Source organism: Narcine bancroftii, chromosome 10, assembly GCF_036971445.1.
Source record: "Narcine bancroftii isolate sNarBan1 chromosome 10, sNarBan1.hap1, whole genome shotgun sequence".
Classification (NCBI taxonomy): domain Eukaryota; kingdom Metazoa; phylum Chordata; class Chondrichthyes; order Torpediniformes; family Narcinidae; genus Narcine; species Narcine bancroftii.
The window spans coordinates 1901434-1918706 of NC_091478.1; the positions used below are offsets into that span (position 1 = coordinate 1901434).

The window sequence follows — 17273 nt, forward strand, 5'->3', positions numbered from 1 at the left end:
GTGTCGATCTACTTTATCAATACACTTCATGATTATCATCCATGGCCCCACTCATTTGTAGTCACACAGAGATTCTAATGTGAAGGAGGAATACGTGCAAATTTATTTCTATGATGCATCTCCTGTTCCAAGGTGAGGGCGCGAAGCCGGGCTTACATAAGGCAAAGGAAAGGTGGGAGACAGACTTGGGCACAACAATCCATGAGTGGTGCTGGTTCAACCTGCGTCGGGACAGCACGAGAGCAGTCATTAATGCCAGGTACAGGTTGGTGCAATATAATTTCTTGTATCAACTGTACCTCACACCACAAAAATTACATAAATCCAAACCAGAAATTTTGGAAACATGCTTTAGGTGCTGGGTGGAGATTGGAACCTTTAACCATTCAACCTGGCTGAGCACAAAGTTGAAATCCTTCTGGGATGACCTGGGGGACATTCTGAAAAAATTTCGAAGGTGGATTTTCCAGAAGATCCAGAACTGTACTTTCTGGGAAACATTATGGACGTGAGTTTTAAACTGTCTCAGTATCAAATTCAGTTTGTGAAGGTAGCCTTGACGCTAGCCAGGGAAATGTACAGCAGTCACATGGAAGTCTGACTCCCAACTAAATATAATACAATGGAATATGGAAATGTAGATTTGTAATCTCCTGGAGAAAATCATGTATAATTTAAGGAGAAAATATGACCATTCATTAGGGTATGGCAGCCTTACCTGTAGTATATAGGTACGTAGATATAATTACACCCCTTCTAAATGGAAGAAAGATAAAAATCTGTACTAATAGTGAAATGACTGAGATAAATGAGGTGAGTTATGGCACAGACGATGTACTCTTGTTTTATGTATTTTTCTATATCATTGTTGAGAAGGTTGCACTGTTGTTCTATATTTGTGTGAGCCTTGAAAAAATCGAAATTGCAATATTCAAAAAAATACACCATGATTTCAAACATCTTTATCAGATCCTCTTGCAATCTCTTCCTGCTGAGTTGACTCAGGGAAGAGAAACAATGAAAGCCACTTGTTACATTGCTCATATTTTGATAGGATATAACCATCTTGTCTCCTGTATAGAACATGCTAAAATTTAATCCAGAGAGAAACAGCTGAATTGTGAGAATTAAATTCTATGGGTTATCTTAACATTTTATGACTGTGCTGTTGTTGATTAAATTCCTCATGCAGAGATGCCAGACAATATGATAAAATTATTTTTTGTTTATTTAGTTATCGACTCTGGTATCATTCCCTGCGCAATTGAAACATCTCAACTATCATAGCTGGTTTCTGACTCCTCCACTCCACAGGTGAGTGATGATTTCTAATAAAAAAAGTTGCGATCTGCATCATTGCTCCTTTTGATGACACTGGATGACATTGTGCCAAAAACTGTTGTTGAAGGAACTCAGTTGTCAAGCAGCATTCATGGAGGGAAATGGATGGTCAACAATATCCTGCATCAGTGAAGATTCCAGCAGGCCCAGGCTCCTGAGACTTCATTGATGGTAGTGTGGTTGTTAATTAACAGAACTGGTTTAAAAATCACCTCGATCATGAATAGTTTCATTGCATGAAGAAAGTTGCTTCAATTCAATGAGTTGGCAACTTACAAGTTCCAACATGAAAAGGCCAGAAGAGAAAACAACAAAAGTACCTTGTATCCCTGTCTTGTGAAAAGACCCATTTCCAAGAAAAGTCATTTGGTGAGAGTGACCACAACTTGCTGGGGTTCAGCATAACCATGGAAAAGGAGACAAGCAGACAAAATGGGAAAGTGCTTCCTTGGGGAAGGGTTAATTACTCTGGGATGTGATATACCCCAGGTTGCTGTGGAAAGTGAGTGAAGAGACAGCTGGCACAGTAGCTATGATCTTTGAGTCCTCTTTGGCCAAAGGGGAGGTGCCAGAGGATTGGAGAATGGCAAATGTGATCCCCTTTTTAAAAAAGGTAATAGGGAGAATCCTGGGAATTATAGACCGGTATAGGATCTATGAGTATTTGGAGAAATAGTCTGACAAAGAGGGTGGACTCGGGAGAGCCAGTGGATGTGGTGTATTTGGACTTCCAGAAGGCCTTTGACTCCGCACGGGAGTCTAGTGGGCAAGATCAGGGAGCATGGTATTGGAGGTAAGGTGCTGACATGGATAGGAAATTGGATAAGAGATAGGAAACAAAGGGTTGGAGTAAATGGGTCTTTTTCAGAATGACAAGTGGAGTGCCTCAGGGATCGGTGTTGGGTCCTCAGTTGTTTGTAATTTATGTTAATGATTTGGATGAGGGGATTATAAATAACATGAGCAAATTTGCAGATGACACTAAACTGGGTGGCGGTGTGGGGTGTGAGGAGGATGTAAGGAAAATGCAGAGGGACTTGGACAGGCTGGAGGAGTGGGCGGCTAAATGGAAGATGAATTTCAATGTGAACAAATGTGAGGTTATTCATTTTGGGGGAAGTAATAGGAAAGCTGAGTATTATTTAAATGGAGGCAAGCTAGGGAGTGGGGAAGTGCAAATGGATCTGGGTGTACTTGTTCACCGGTCTCTGAAGGCTAGCATGCAGGTTCAGAAAGCTGTGAAGAAGGCAAATGGAATGTTGGCTTTCATAAAGAGGGGTTTGGAGTATAGGAACAGAGACACCCTTCTGCAGTTATACAGGGCCCTGGTGAGACCCCACCTGGAGTATTGCGTCCAGTTCTGGTCTCCAAACTTGAGGAAGGACATACTAGCTATAGAGGGTGTGCAGCGCAGATTTACAAGGTTAGTTCCAGAGATGGCAGGGTTGTCATATGCAGCAAGGCTAGAAAAACTGGACTTGTATCCATTGGAGTTTAGAAGGATGAGGGGGGACATGATTGAGGTATACAAAATCATCAGGGGGATAGACAAGGTGAAGTCTGATTACTTGTTCCCAATGATGGGGGAGACGAGGACTAGAGGGCATAGTTTAAGAATACAGGGTAGGCCCTTTAGGACGGAGATGAGAAAGCATTTTTTTACCCAGAGAAGTGTGAATCTGTGGAATGCTCTGCCACAGAGGGTGGTAGAGGCGGATTCGCTGACTATGTTCAAAAGAGAGTTAGATAAGACTCTTGTGGGTAACGGAGTTAAGGGTTATGGGGATAAGGCTGGAAAGGGGTACTGATGGTAATGATCAGCCATGATCTAAAATGGCGGTGCTGGCCCGACGGGCCAAATGGCCTACTCCAGCTCCTATTGTCTATTGTCTATAGTCAAGATGGCTTTGTGAAGGGAAGGTAGTGCCTCACAAGCCTAATTGAGTTTTTTGAGAAGATAACAAAAGAAATTGATGAGGTAAAGGTGGTAGATGTGGTCTATATGGATTTTAGAATGGCATTTGACAAGGTCCTCCATGAGAGATTCGTTCAGAAAGTCATGAGGCACAGGATCAGTGGAATTTTAGCTGTGTGGCAAAAAATTGGCTTGTAGCAAGAAAGCAGCAACTAGTAGTGGAAGGAAAGTATTCTTCCTGGAGGTCGGAGACTAGTGGAACACTGCAAGAATCTGTTCTGACAACCCCCCCCCCTCCCCAACTCCAAGTAATTTTTATAAATGATCTGGATTAAGAGGCAGAAAGATGGCTCAGTAAGTTTGCAGATGTCATGAAGGTGAGAGTTGTGGTTGGAGGTGAAGGTTGTTGAAGGTTACAAAAAGATATTGACAGGATGCAGAATTGGGTGGAAAAGTGGCAGATGTATTTCAATCCAGATAAGTCTGAGGTGATGCATTTTGGAAGGACAGACCAAAAGGCTGAGAACAGGTTAATGGTTGGTTATTTAAGTGTGGATGAAAAGCGGGACCTTGGGATCAAAATCCATCCAACCCTAAAGGTCACCACACAGGTGGATAGGATAGTTAAGAAGGCCTATGGGGCGCTGGCCTTCATTAAGTTGAGTTCCAGAGTAGTTCATGTTGCAACTCTATAAACCTCTGGAGTATTGTGTTCAGTTCTGCTCACCTCATTACAGGAAGGATGGTGGAGAGGATGCAGAGGAGATTTACTAGGATGTTGCCTGGATTGGAAAGTAAGTGTTATGAGGCAAGATGAGCAGAGCTGGGACTTTTCTCTTTGGAGCGTAGAAGGATGAGAAGAGATTTGATAGAGGTCTACAAGATTATGAGAGGTATAGATAGGGTGGACAGCCAGTGCCTCTTTCCCAGGACAGGATCAGCAAACACCAGATGATATATGTACAAAGTTCAGGGAAGGAAATTTAAGGGAGACATCAGGGGCAATTTATTTATTTATTTATTACACACAGAGTTGTGGGTACCTGAAATGCATTGCCAGGGATGGTGGTGGAGCCTGAAACATTAGGGGCATTTAAGAGACCCTCAGACAGGTACAAGGATGGAAGTAAAATAGAGAGTTACAGGGTAGGGAGGATTTAGTATTTAAAAAAAATGGAGTATAGGTCAGCACAACATTGAGGACCAAAGGGCCTGTACTGTGTTGTATAATTTGATTTGCATCAAAAGAATAACACTGCACATTATGAACAAAGTGGAGCAGGCCAAAACCTACGAGTGTTTGCAAGAATGGAAGCAGTTATTCCTTCAATTGATTGGTCACCAGTGAAATATGTACTCAGGGAAAACTTTACAAAATCTAAGAATTGTTGTGAAACTGAAGGGAGTTATCTGGCACAGCAAATCCATGTCAACTGTAAATACAGCAATCCCATCAGCCAGATGCCAATACTCTTCCCGACATTACAATAAATTACCTTCAAGAGTCTACTCAAATACCTTTTGCATTCACTGAGTGATTCTCTTTCCACTCTAAGAGAGTAAATTCCAGGTCATAAATCTTTTGACCCAAAATGTCAATTCTCACCTTCCTCTTGCTTCTATCACACAAAATAATTAAGATTCTATCGTTAGGAAGTTATCATGTATTTATCCTATCTCAAAATTTCATTCTTTTTCTTCCACTGATGTTTCTTGATTTGCAGAGTTTCTCCAGCAGTTTGGCTCCAACTATATCCTCTGCATACCCACAAGTACATGGCCAAACACAGCTACAACTCCATCTACAAATTCACAAATGACACCATCGTCATAGGCAGGATCTCCAATAGCAACGAGGGAAAGGGCAGAAGAGAGAAAGAAGAACTTGAGGCATGATGCCAAGGTAACCTTTCCTTCAATGTCAACAAAATCAACTAGCTGGTTATAGACTTCCAGAGGGGCAGAGCTCCCTTCCCAGTCTGCATCAATGATGATAAGGAGGAATTAGTAGAAAGCGAAGTTCCCAGGGGTAAATATCTTAAGCAACCTCTCCTAGTCCTCCGACTTCAATGCAATGGCCAAGTACACCAACACATCTACTTCCTCAGAGGCCGGCCGCCAGCATCCCTTAACAACTTAAACAGGTGCACCAGTGATACCATTCCATCTGGATGCACTGCGTGGTACAGAAGCTCTGCCACTAAAGACAGCAAGCAACGACAGTTTGAGGGGTTAAGTCCATCACACACAACCCCTTCCTTAACCTCCACCTACAACTCCCTTTGCCTTGGAAAAGCAGCCAACATGTCAGAAGATTCATCTGACACTAGCCACACTCTTTACCCCACTTCCCATCAGGGAGAAGATTCCATAGTACGAGATTGTGTACCACCACATTCAAAGCCAGCTTATTTACTGCCATTTTCAAATGATTGAAGGAACCCCAAAATAGTTACATTATGTTGCTCTTGCTCCATATCAATGGAACTATCTGCAACTCCATCTTAAATAACAGTAAAACTGTCAAAATGAACAGCAAATGAAGTGTAACAAGTTCTTAACTGCTGTTTTCTTGGATTACTTTTTTCCCTTCCCATGGCATTTTTCACTCAGTGTTGAAAGACATTCTTCACTCTTATATTATTTTCTTCTGTCGTAATGTTTTCTATTTTGCTCGGTTTGAGATTGGTATCTAGCTAGTTTGTTGAGGGTGGTTATCAAATCCTTTTTGGAGGCATAATCAAATCAAAATCTTTTACTGATTGACACAAATTACACAAAATGGGAAAGATCATAAATTAACTTTAAATTTTCTTAATAGTAAACAATACTATATGGACCACAATCACCCTGACACATCCTATTTGGTTGGTAAAGTTGGTTTCATAAAAGTGTCTACAAAGCACATTAACCCATCATTTAACTGGTTGTGAGACAAGTATGCACTCAGCACACTTTATTGGCACCATCGACACGCTCCCTCTTCTTCTAAAGGAAAACTTTGTAATTGTACATCACATCTGTTTGACCTGTGTGGCAATAACCAGCTGAGCTCACCCAATTGCTTGGACCAGGTACCAACAATGGCAGTTACAAACTTAATGCCCATCATTACCAATGGCACTAATTTTTAGGCCAGTGCTGGGCTGTGTCACTTGCACTTGTTAAAGCTATTGTTGACATTGAAAAATGCCGTGAAAACCCAGTATTGTAAAATCTCCAACCAGAAACTAGTTCTTTCTTCACAGGGTACAATTTTCTGCTTTGCAAACCCTCACAGCTCATCTTGTGTCATGCAAGGAAACAGAGTGCTCTGTTCAGCATCTGAAACTGTGATCAGCACTAGGAACAATGCACCTAAAGCTTGCTGTGAAAGAACAAACTAACATGCAAGTAGTATCAAACTATATAATGAGGAGATCCTTTGTCAGCATCAATACAAATGATATTGAAGTATCTTTTGTGTATGGTGATGTGTTCCCCAGAAATCAGCTGGAAGGGCTAAGAACACAGACAATGCATAATGAAGAATCACAAAGCACACATTTTACTGTAATAATCTGCAGATATTTTGTTAATATATTCATGTACGAAAAAAATGGTCCATGGAATCATTCTTTAGTTGTGCAGAGAAATGAATACCAGAAGTTCCAGTATCTTCAATCTGAGCAGCAATAGGATATCAAATTTCAGTGTAGCGATTAGCACGCCTTTACAGTGCCAGCGATGGGGACCAGTTCAAATCCAGTGCTGTCTACAAGGAGTTTGTACATTATCCCTGTGACTGCATGGGCTCCCCTCCCCCTCCCCGGGGGCTCCAGTTTCCTCCTGCTATTCGAATCGTACTAGGAGTTGTAGGTTAATTGGGTGACATGGATTTGAGAGCTGAAATGGTCTGTTACATTGCTGTATATCTAAATCTAAAAAAAATTCAATGTAGTCCATAGTCTTATATCCAACTGACCAACCATTGCAATTTCTCGCAACAACAAAAAGTTCTGCTGCAGTGGTCTGCGCAAACACAGGAAATGGCTGTCGAACGTGGTGACTGGCAAAGTATAGTGCAGGCTGAAACACCCATTTCCATTGGCCGCCGGCAGAGCGGTGAAACTGGTCAATCACCACCAGTAGATTGGGGGCCCAGGCACCAATCATCAGCCATCCCACTCAAGCTATGCCCTGGAGGTGACGTGGCCATGCTGATGAGAAAAGACAGATGCCTGGTGAACTTAATACATGTTAAATTCTGTGCACAGTATAAGAATTGCCTGCATCCAGAGAACTTGGAAGGAGAAGTGAGATTGAACTTTGAACCAAAGAAATTTTCTTAAATTTACACACGCATTACATATATGTGTGCTGAGAATTAGAAGGGGGTTAATTTGGGTTAGTTAAGTTCAAGTTTGATTCTATTTTCATGTTTAAAGATGATTAAAAATAACTTTTGTTTTAAAAACCACTGGTCTTGGTGAATGTCTATTGCTGCTGGGTTTTGGGGTCATTTGGGATCGTAACAGACTCCTCACCAACGTCTTTTTGTTTTCCCTAGAAAAAAAAAATCGAAAACTGGATCGATCTTGCCAACTTGGCTATCTAAGTCCAGAGAAGTTTTATTAAGAAAACATGTTTGACCCAGCAAAGCTGACCTGCTTGTGGAGTGTGTTCAACTGCTTCATGCTAATTCGCAGTATGCTCATGTTATTTTTCCTGATGGAAGAAAGGACACTGTTTCCCTTTGGAATCTAGCCTTGCCTGGTCTACAGCCTGCTAGCCCTTCCACTGATCTGACTCCTTCTCTACCCTCCCCATCACGAGAAACACTCCAGGAACTGTACCCTCTTCATGGGAATGTTTCCTCGTGCTCGCCACGCTTACACATCTAGCGACAGAAATCCTTTGGTTAAAGATAAGTCTCCTCCATCTGTGCCCTTGTGAAGATCAATACAAATCTCAAAGCCTCCTCTGTTATGACCATTTCTAATCTTAGCTATGATTACAGTGAGTGGAGTCACCCTGTATTATCTTAGGATCTCAGCTTGTTTTTTTTTGGCTATGCATTCTCATTAATTCTGATTGCAATCTTCCATTATTTTTTTTTTGATTTTGCCATTATCGTATTTTATTAAAATTGGTCAATTTTTGTGGGGGATGATGACTGCTTGCTATTGGCTATGGCTGTAGAGATATTCCACCATACTGGTATAACGGATGGAGATGCTTTCTCACTAGCCAGTTTAGTGTTGGTTATAGTCCGTTAATAAAAGTCCAATATTAGTATAACACTTGTCTGGTCCATGTCTAATCACTTGTCAAACTTCAGTCTCAAGAAAGAAGAGTTGGCCTTCCTTATCTTGGTGTAGCAGTGATTGAGTGTGCTGGGACCTCTGATACCGCTGGTAACTGGGCAGGGTTTCTTGACACATGCCTGGTTAAAGTTACTGACTAAGATTTGTAGTGCATTGGGCTGGGCTGTCTCTTGTTTAATGACCATATGCAGCTCCGCAAGTGTCTGCTTGTAATCAGCATCGGGAAGGATGTAAACTCTGGTGAGAATCACAGTTGAGAACTCGGAGTAGATAGAAAGGTCTGCATCAAATCAAGATTTGCTCTAAGGGAGTAGAGCAGGAGGTCGACATAGCTCTAGGGTCCGTGCACCACTCAGTATTAACGACAAAGCCTACACCGCCTCCTGTCCCTTTTCCAGAATCTGAATTCCGATCCAGTCTATGGATGGTGAGGCCGTTTGGTCGGATAGCAGTGTCTGGTGTGTTCTGTTAGCCAGGTCTCGGTGCAGCAAACAACTGAGATTTGTCTTACCTGTCTCTGATAGAGTCGCCTTGTCCTCAGGTCGTCAATTTTATTTTCCAGTGACTAGACATTTACCAGTAATATAGATGATAGGGGAGGTCTCAGCCTCCTGCGCTTCAGATTTGTTTAAATCCCAGCCATCACTCCATGTTTCCAACCTTGACCTTGGTGGTGGCCTGACCCTTTAAGACCTCTGCCTTGCAGCTGGTCTGTTCCTGCAGCTGCTGTTGCCCTGGAGATTTGGAGTTTGGTAGTAATCCTTTGTAGCTGTTCATCTGCAGCTGATTGTATAGAATGCAGCTGCTGGGGCGAGTAGTTACAAAGTTTTCTTTGCGTACTTTTGTGGGTTTTTGTTCTGGTGGTTTCTGCAACCTGCAGAAAGTTGTTGATTGTGGCCAGTGCCACTCTGCTACATTTCAAGGACCATATTCCAAATACCTGTCAAGGAGCTTGTGAAAATTAACATCAAAATGTCCAAGGATGCAGTGAAACAACTCAAATCTGGAGTTGTAATGACTTCTCTTGATCAATGCCCTCCACATGAAATCACAGGAACCACAGAGTTGCACCGATCATTTTTGTAGGCAATATGTGCTGCTGAATCTTTTCTCTTTGCCAGGCCTGGTGTGATGGATGGATGTGGCTTCAGCAAAAAGTACTGCATGTATTGCAATCACATGGATGAATGATATTGAACTGAATATACAAAGGTGGCATAATGAGTTGAGATCATGTATTTATTTAGAAAATATAACATAATTTACACAATAATTATTCCTTTTTTATTAAAATGTGGACTCCATATTTGAAATGTATGGGTTTAGATAGATCTTAAAAGCTTTTTTTTAAAAGATGTTAAGGGTTTGGCACACTCCACAGCAACAGATCATTAACCGATAGATGTTTTTGGCTCTTTTCATAGGGATAAGTTAGGGGTAGGGGGTGGAGAGGGGAATGAATAGTGGGGGGGGGGGGGGGGGAATATTCTATATTTTGTAGGGTTTTAGTTTTACTTTCTTTTTAATTTTATATCTTATAAATAAAGTTTGAAAAAAAAAGCGAGAAGTACTGCATTTGAGAATGATGCAATCCTTTCTGTTCCCAATGTTGGAAATCAGACTGAAGTCATGAATGTGAGGCAGGATGTGCTTTTAATTTCTGAGATGTGCTTGTCTCTGGCAAGACCAGCATTCAATGTCCTTCCCTTAATGCCCTGTGCATCTGCAGTTTTTTAATTTTTCAACTGCTGCTCTAGATCTATAACCTTCATGCAGATGTCTTCTAGATTTCAAGTTTTGCCTCTCATTCTTTGCAAATTTACCCTTTCGGTGATGATTGTGGACTTTAGGAGAAAGTCCGGGGAACACAATACAGTCCCCATCAAGGGATCAGTGGTGGGTGTCAACATCTCAGAAGATCTGTCCTGGAGCCTCCACTTTGATGCAATCATAAAGAAAGCTCGCCAACAGCTCTATTTTGTGAGGTGTCTGAGGCAGTTTGGTATGTCACCAAAGACTCTTGTAAACTTCTCCATGTGTACCATGCAGAGAAGATTTACCAAGATGTTGCCGGGTCGTCAGGAGTTCAGTTACTGGGAAAGATTAAACAGGTTAGGACTATACTCCTTGGAATGAAGAAGAATGAGAGAAGACTTGATAATGGTTTATAAGATTGAGGAGTATAGACAGAGTAGATGTGAGTAGGATGTTTCCACTTAGATTGGGGGAGATAAATACGAGAGGTCATAGCCTTAAGCTGAAAGGGGAGAGGTACAAGGGGAACATTAGGGAAAAGTTTTTCACTCAGAGTGGAACAAGTGTGGAATAAGCTGCCATCTGATGTGGTGAATGCAGATTCAATCTTGAATTTTAAAAATAAATTGGATAAATCTATGGACAGGAGTAGACTGGAGGGTTATGGAATGAGAGCAGATCAGTGGGACTAGCTAGTTTTATTGGTCAGAACAGACCAGAAGGGTTGAATGGCCTGTTTTTCTGTGCTGTAACTTTCTATGGTTCTATGATGCTGCCACAAAACACAGACAATAAATACTGATTTGGAACTGCATCCCAATTATATTGCTGCTATGAATGAAAAAGCATTAAAATCAAAGTAAATTTTCTAACCCACAATAATTTAAAATCTCAGTTTCAATACAAGTCTCTTGCAAGACCTCAGCATTATTTTACAAATACTAAGAAAGCTTAATTTCTTTCATGTCAACTGATCATTTCAGTACTTCATTTGCAAATCTATTAGCAAACAGTAATTAAATTAGCAATGTATGATTAGTTGCTATTATTGGCCCTGTGGTGGGCACAGAATAATATTTATCATCTACTGGGATATCACAAGTTTATGAATGCCAAAATGTTGTGAATGAATATATAGCAAATAGAAAAAATATCCAAATATAACAGATAGTTCTTCCCAAGTGGGGTGACAATATCTTGTCCTGTACTATTCACCTTCCTGAGGCACAGGTGCACTAATCCAAGTTCCAATATCAACTATAATATTTTTCCATTAAGATGGACTTGTATTAACAAAGTAATTCAAAGGAAACCAAACTAATATGCCACATCTCTTAGATTAATAAAAATACTTTCAAATGATAAGTTACAGCTTTAACCTATTAAAAAATTGGCATGAACATGCATCCAAACATTCAGGTGCCAAATAGCTTGAGAGGCTCCTTCTTTACAACCTTGACCATGATTGGTTCCATTCTGGCCAATAGAACTCAAGAAACTGCAAGGAAGGAGTAGGTCCCCAGGCGCTGCAAGCAAATCACATCGCTCATTTCAATCATGGCTTATCACTGCTGACCCAACTCCTCTTCTGTTTGAGTTCCCTAGTCTTTTGCATATTCATCTTCGCCTTAAATGTATCTAACGATCTGGTCTCCACCAACTTCAGTGACAGAGAATTCAAAAGATATGCCACTGTCTGAGGAAAGAAGTGTCCACACACCTCACTCTTTAACAACCAACCTCTCACTTTGTAGCGATATGTCATTGCTCACGACTCTTCCATGAGTGAAAAACCTATCAATAGTTATCCTATTTCATCTTATGTTTGAATAAAGGTACCCTTCATTCTTCTAAAGATCAACAGAGCAAAACTGTCGACAAGTGTCTCATCCCAGAAATTGCCTGTTGAATCTTCTTTGGGCTGCCTCCAATTCTATATCCTCTTCTTGAGGTAAAGAGATCAAAACTGTGCAGTATTCTAGGTATGATCTCACTAGCTATGAAGATCTGTAACCAAACTTCTCTATTGTTTAACTTCAAACCTTTCAAAGGCCAAAATGCATTTGTCTTCTTTACTACTTGTTGGATATGCCTTTTGTGTTTCATGCACTAGATCATCTAGATCCCTCTGAACTTCACTCATTTGCATTCTCTCCCTATGTAGATAATAATGTCTTTTGATTCCTCTCACCAGACTGCATGGCCGATTAGCCAATAACTCCATTATGCTCCCTTCCCAAGTCCATTCCCCAACACTTGTCATTTATTCAAGCAACGCTGCATCAGATCGTGGCTTAATCTTCTGTTCAGTTTTAATAGCAGAGTGTAGCGGCTACTTCAGTAGAGCTACTGAAGTAATAAAAAAAAACACCCGCCAGACTAGTCAACTCAAAACTGATTTATTCAGGGTTTACAGGCTTCTTTTATATTCTGAAAGTCCCAGGCTGCACGGGACAAGGTGGGACGTCACTATTAGATTGCTGCCGATCCACAGGACAGGCAGGTTTAAATTTAGCCTTGTGAGTGTCCCGCGCCTTCCAGCAAGAGACTCAACAGCTCAATGTGCCGTTCCTCGGCATCTCCCGCGTGCGGTCCATTTGGTGAGCACGCAGACATCCATATAATGGTTCTGCACACCCGCGCCGACGACAGTTTGCGTTGTCGCACACCACAATATCACCCCCCCCCCCCCCCGAATTGTCGCCGGAAATTAAAACACCAATTGCATGTGCCTTAGACACACGTCTGGGTCGGGGGCATTGAATAGGTGCAGTGGGATCCACATGGGCAGGCTTGAGTCTGTCCACACTAAACAGGTGCGAATGTCCCTCAATGTCCAAAGTAAACACAACTCTGTCCCTCTTAATCATGCAGAAAGGGCCCTCATACGGTCGTTGTAACAGCGCTCCTGGGTCTTGCCTGCATACAACAAAATCAGCGTCCTGGAGCTTTGGGGGCACATATTGATTAGGGGTTCCATGCCAGCTGGTAGGAACAGGTTTCCTGCTAGTGACACCATTTTGAAATTATTGAAGGACGTCTAAGTCAGAGTTGGTTGCAAAATGAATGTCCCCTGAAACTATAAGGACCGTACCATAAACCATCTCTGCAGATGATGCAGACAAATCCTCCTTTGGGGCCGTGCAAACTCCCAGTAGAACCCATGGTAACTCATCGACCTAATTGGGACCAGTGAGTCGGGCCTTAAGTGCGGACTTTAGTTGCACAAGGCCCTGGACTGTGGATGGTATGCCATAGTGTGGTGCAGATGTGTGCCACAAAAGCTCACAAAGGCAGACCATAATGCAGAAGTGAATTGAGCTCTGCGGTCTGAAGTTATGTGTGCTGGGACACCAAATTGACAATGTTTCAGTGTCACTGGATGGCCTCTGGCCAGCATGGAATGGTCCACCACTGTTAAAATGTATCTCATGTTTCGAGATACTGGCAATGGCACATGTTCAAACCTCCTGTGTACCAGTGGAAAAGGTTGAAGAGGTGCCTTGTTGTGCCGCTGAATGTTGGCCATCTGGCAGGAGGAGCATGTACGTGCCCATTGAACGACATCTTTTCTTAGTCCATGCCATATGTATTTATTTGACGGACGCTCTGATGGACGGATGAGACAAGCCGTGTATCTGGTCGAAAAGGCGTCGCCTCCATGATGCCGGAATCAATGGTCTAGGGTAGCCCAAAGACGTGTCTCAAAGAAAGGTTGGGCTACGCTGTTGTGGTGCCACCCATTGTATGTCCAGGTTAGTAATGGCCGTACTGTATGCCAGGGTCTATGGCTGTGCACTGGACAATTCAGGAATATTGATTCACCCTGAACAGTCTGGACAGCATATCTGTGATGAGATTGTCTTTCCCTGAAACATGACGCATGTCCGTCCTGAATTCTGAAAGGTACAAGAAGTGACGCAGTTGTCCATGGATCCGTTATTTTGCTGAAGGCAAAAATGAGTGGCTTATGATCTGTAAACTCAGTGAAATGGCAACCTTCCAAAATATATCGGAAGTGCCGTGTGGCTAGATACAATGCCAACAGTTCCCAATCAAATGTACTATATATATTTCACTTCTGCTGGCCTTAAATGCCCGCTGAAGAAAGCGAGGGGTTGATAATGGCCATTGACGTACTGCTTGAGAACCGCACCCTCGGCTGTACTCAAGGCGTCAATGCAAAGTCCCAAGGTAGCCTCAGGGTTGGGATGGGCAAGCATTGCTGCTTTGGCCAATGCCTCTTTGGCAGTCATAAACGCAACCACCACCTCTGATGTTCAGGTAACAACCTTGTGCTTGGTGGAGACGATCTGAAACAGTGACCGAAGAATGTCAGCAGCTGCAGGAATAAATCGGTGATAAAAGTTTAACATACCAAAGAATTTCTGCAGTCCCTTTACCGTGGTATGTTTGGAAAAAGCACAGACTGCGTCTACCTTGCTGGACAAGGGAAATATACCGTCAGCTGTGATCTTTTGTCCAAGGAAGTCAATGGTGGATCTGGTGGAGGGTTGAAGGCAAGACCGAATTCCTCTAGCCATTGGAAAAGGCGGGGCTAATGCAGCTGGTGATCTTGCTCAGTTTGACTGGCTACGAGGATATCATCCAAGTAAATGTATGCAAACTCAAAATCCCTGCCTAAAGCGTTCATCAGCTGCTGGAAGGTTTGAGCAGCATTTTTCAATCCAAACGGCATTAAGAAATTCAAAAAGCTCAAAAGGGGTAATAATTGTTGTTTTAGGAATATCGACCTTATGGATAGGTATCTGATGATATCCCTTGACCAGATCAACATTGGAAAAAATGTGGCAATGGTGTAGATGGGCAGTGAAATCTTGTATATGAGGAATTGGGTACCTGTTGGGTGTAGTAATCGCTGCAGGATCTCCATCCTCCTGTTTTCTTGGATATCATGTGTAATGGTGATGCTCAAGGACTGTTGGAGCGTTGAATGATACCCAACTGCTCCTTCGCTGCAAACTCTGCCTTTGCTTGCAGCAGTTTATCAGGTGGAAGACGACGAACTCTGAATCAGTGGGCCTGAAGTGTATGTAATGGGACACCATGGGCTGTTTTTGAGGCATTGAAATTAGAGTGAGAATATGGGAAAATTCATTGAGCAGGGCAGCATAGGCATTCTTGTGCAGCATTTGTACCCCGAGCTGGGAACACTCCCTTTGCTGCATGTCAGCGGGTGTGTCTGAAAAGTGGTGGCATGACCAATTTCTTCCATTTCACGTCCACCAGTAAATCATGGGATCATAAAAAGTCCGCACCCAAAATTGGCTGAGCAACAGAAGCTAAGACACAATTCCAATGGAATGTGGTCCCTCCTATTCCAATTGAAATCAGTCTTGTGCCGAAGCTTGGAACGGTAGATCCATTTGCTGCTCGAGGAGCCAGGTTTTGTCTTTTAAACGTCCTTTCAAAATAGGTAGGCAGGAGTAGACTGACCTCAGCACCTGTGTCTACAAGAAACTTGAGCTTACCCGCGTTGTCTTGAAGATACAATAGGCCCTTATTTGCGTCAGCTGCCGAGGCCACTACTGGCAGCCAGCTCTTTTCGTTTTCTGCCTTTTTCCTGTAATAGGTACATGGCTAGACACATTTATGGGCAATTCTTTCCCCCCAAGAATGATGGTAAAAACACCAATCTCGACATACATCAGCACGATCATCCTTCTTTGATTGAACTGCAGATACAGGATGCTCGTAGGACACGGGAGATGTATCTGCTGACAAAACAGGCTGTATTTGAGCAGACTCTTGTGTAGGAGTACAATAGAGGCTGTCAGCCCTTCGTGCTGTCATGGGGATGGCGGAAATCCATGCTAGTGATGGAATGGCGACACGAGCTGGGAGCTTTGATAGGAATAGGGTTTCAAAGAGCAGGCAATGAGAATGACCATCCGCCAATGCAAGCATTTCATTCATTAGGTCCGATGGATTTCTTTCACCCAGGCCTTCCATATTCAAAAGCAATATGCCGTGTTTGTGCCTCGTCAATTCCAGTGTATTCAGGAGAAACTGGCAGAACCTGGTGTACTAGTTTTCCACTGGGGGATTGGCAATAAATTTGCTTACTTGAGATGCAGAAGCAGCATCCAATGCACCTACAACATGCCAGAACCGAGTGTCCTCCGCCGTTATGCCCCGAAGACAAAACTGGGTTTCAGCCTGAATAAGCCAAACCAAAGGTTGATGGGTCCAGAAAGGAAGCAAGTGAAGTCCAACTGTGTTAACTGCCGCCGCTGCTGTAGCTGCGTCCATTATGACTGTAGAATCAGGCTTCTGCTGAACCTCGCAGTCGGAGGTCACCAAATTTAGCGGCTACTATTGTAGAGCTATCGAAGTAATACAAAACACAAGCCAGACTAGTCAACTCAAAACTGATTTATTCAGGGTTGACAGGCTTCTGCCTGCCCCGGGCTCCACAGGACAAGTGGGACATTATTATGAGATTGCTGCCGATCCACAGGACCAGCAGGTTTAAATTTAGCCTTGTGAGTGTCCCACGCCTTCCGGCAGGAGACTCAGCAACTCAACGTTCCTCAGCACTCAGCATCTCCCGTGTGCGGTCCATTAGGTGAGTATGCAGACATCCATATAATGGTTCCGCACGCCTGTAGCATCGCACCGGCGACAGTTCACACCGCACCGCTGTGCGCCCGCGACACGGCCACTCCAAGAGGTTAAAAACTTGCCCAAAAAATTCTAGGCCTTACTCCAACAAAGATAATGAAAAATGTAAAATAAACATTAATGTTTTACTCATATGGTTTTGTCACAAAGCATAAATTCCAAACTAGAGCACACCTGTACTGAAAAAAAAACCCCACATGTTACAAAACATGGGTTTGCATATTTAATAGCATTTTAGACAATGTAAAGCTTTTACCGTTATTGCAATCTGAATTGACTCCAATTAGCAATCATTTAAAAGCAGCACTGAA

At 42.6% G+C, this 17273-nt stretch overlaps 1 protein-coding gene and 1 long non-coding RNA gene across 5 annotated transcripts in view; one reads left to right on the forward strand and one right to left on the reverse strand.

Annotated features, from left to right (window-relative positions):
* Positions 1-17273, reverse strand: part of LOC138744074 (kinase non-catalytic C-lobe domain-containing protein 1) — a 175103-nt gene that overhangs the window by 139502 nt on the left and 18328 nt on the right. The window lies entirely within an intron of this gene.
* LOC138743870 (uncharacterized) lies at positions 1093-8500 on the forward strand. The gene is made up of 4 exons (XR_011345083.1): positions 1093-1120; positions 1235-1314; positions 4981-5159; positions 7806-8500. It is a non-coding gene; the product is annotated as an uncharacterized lncRNA (long non-coding RNA).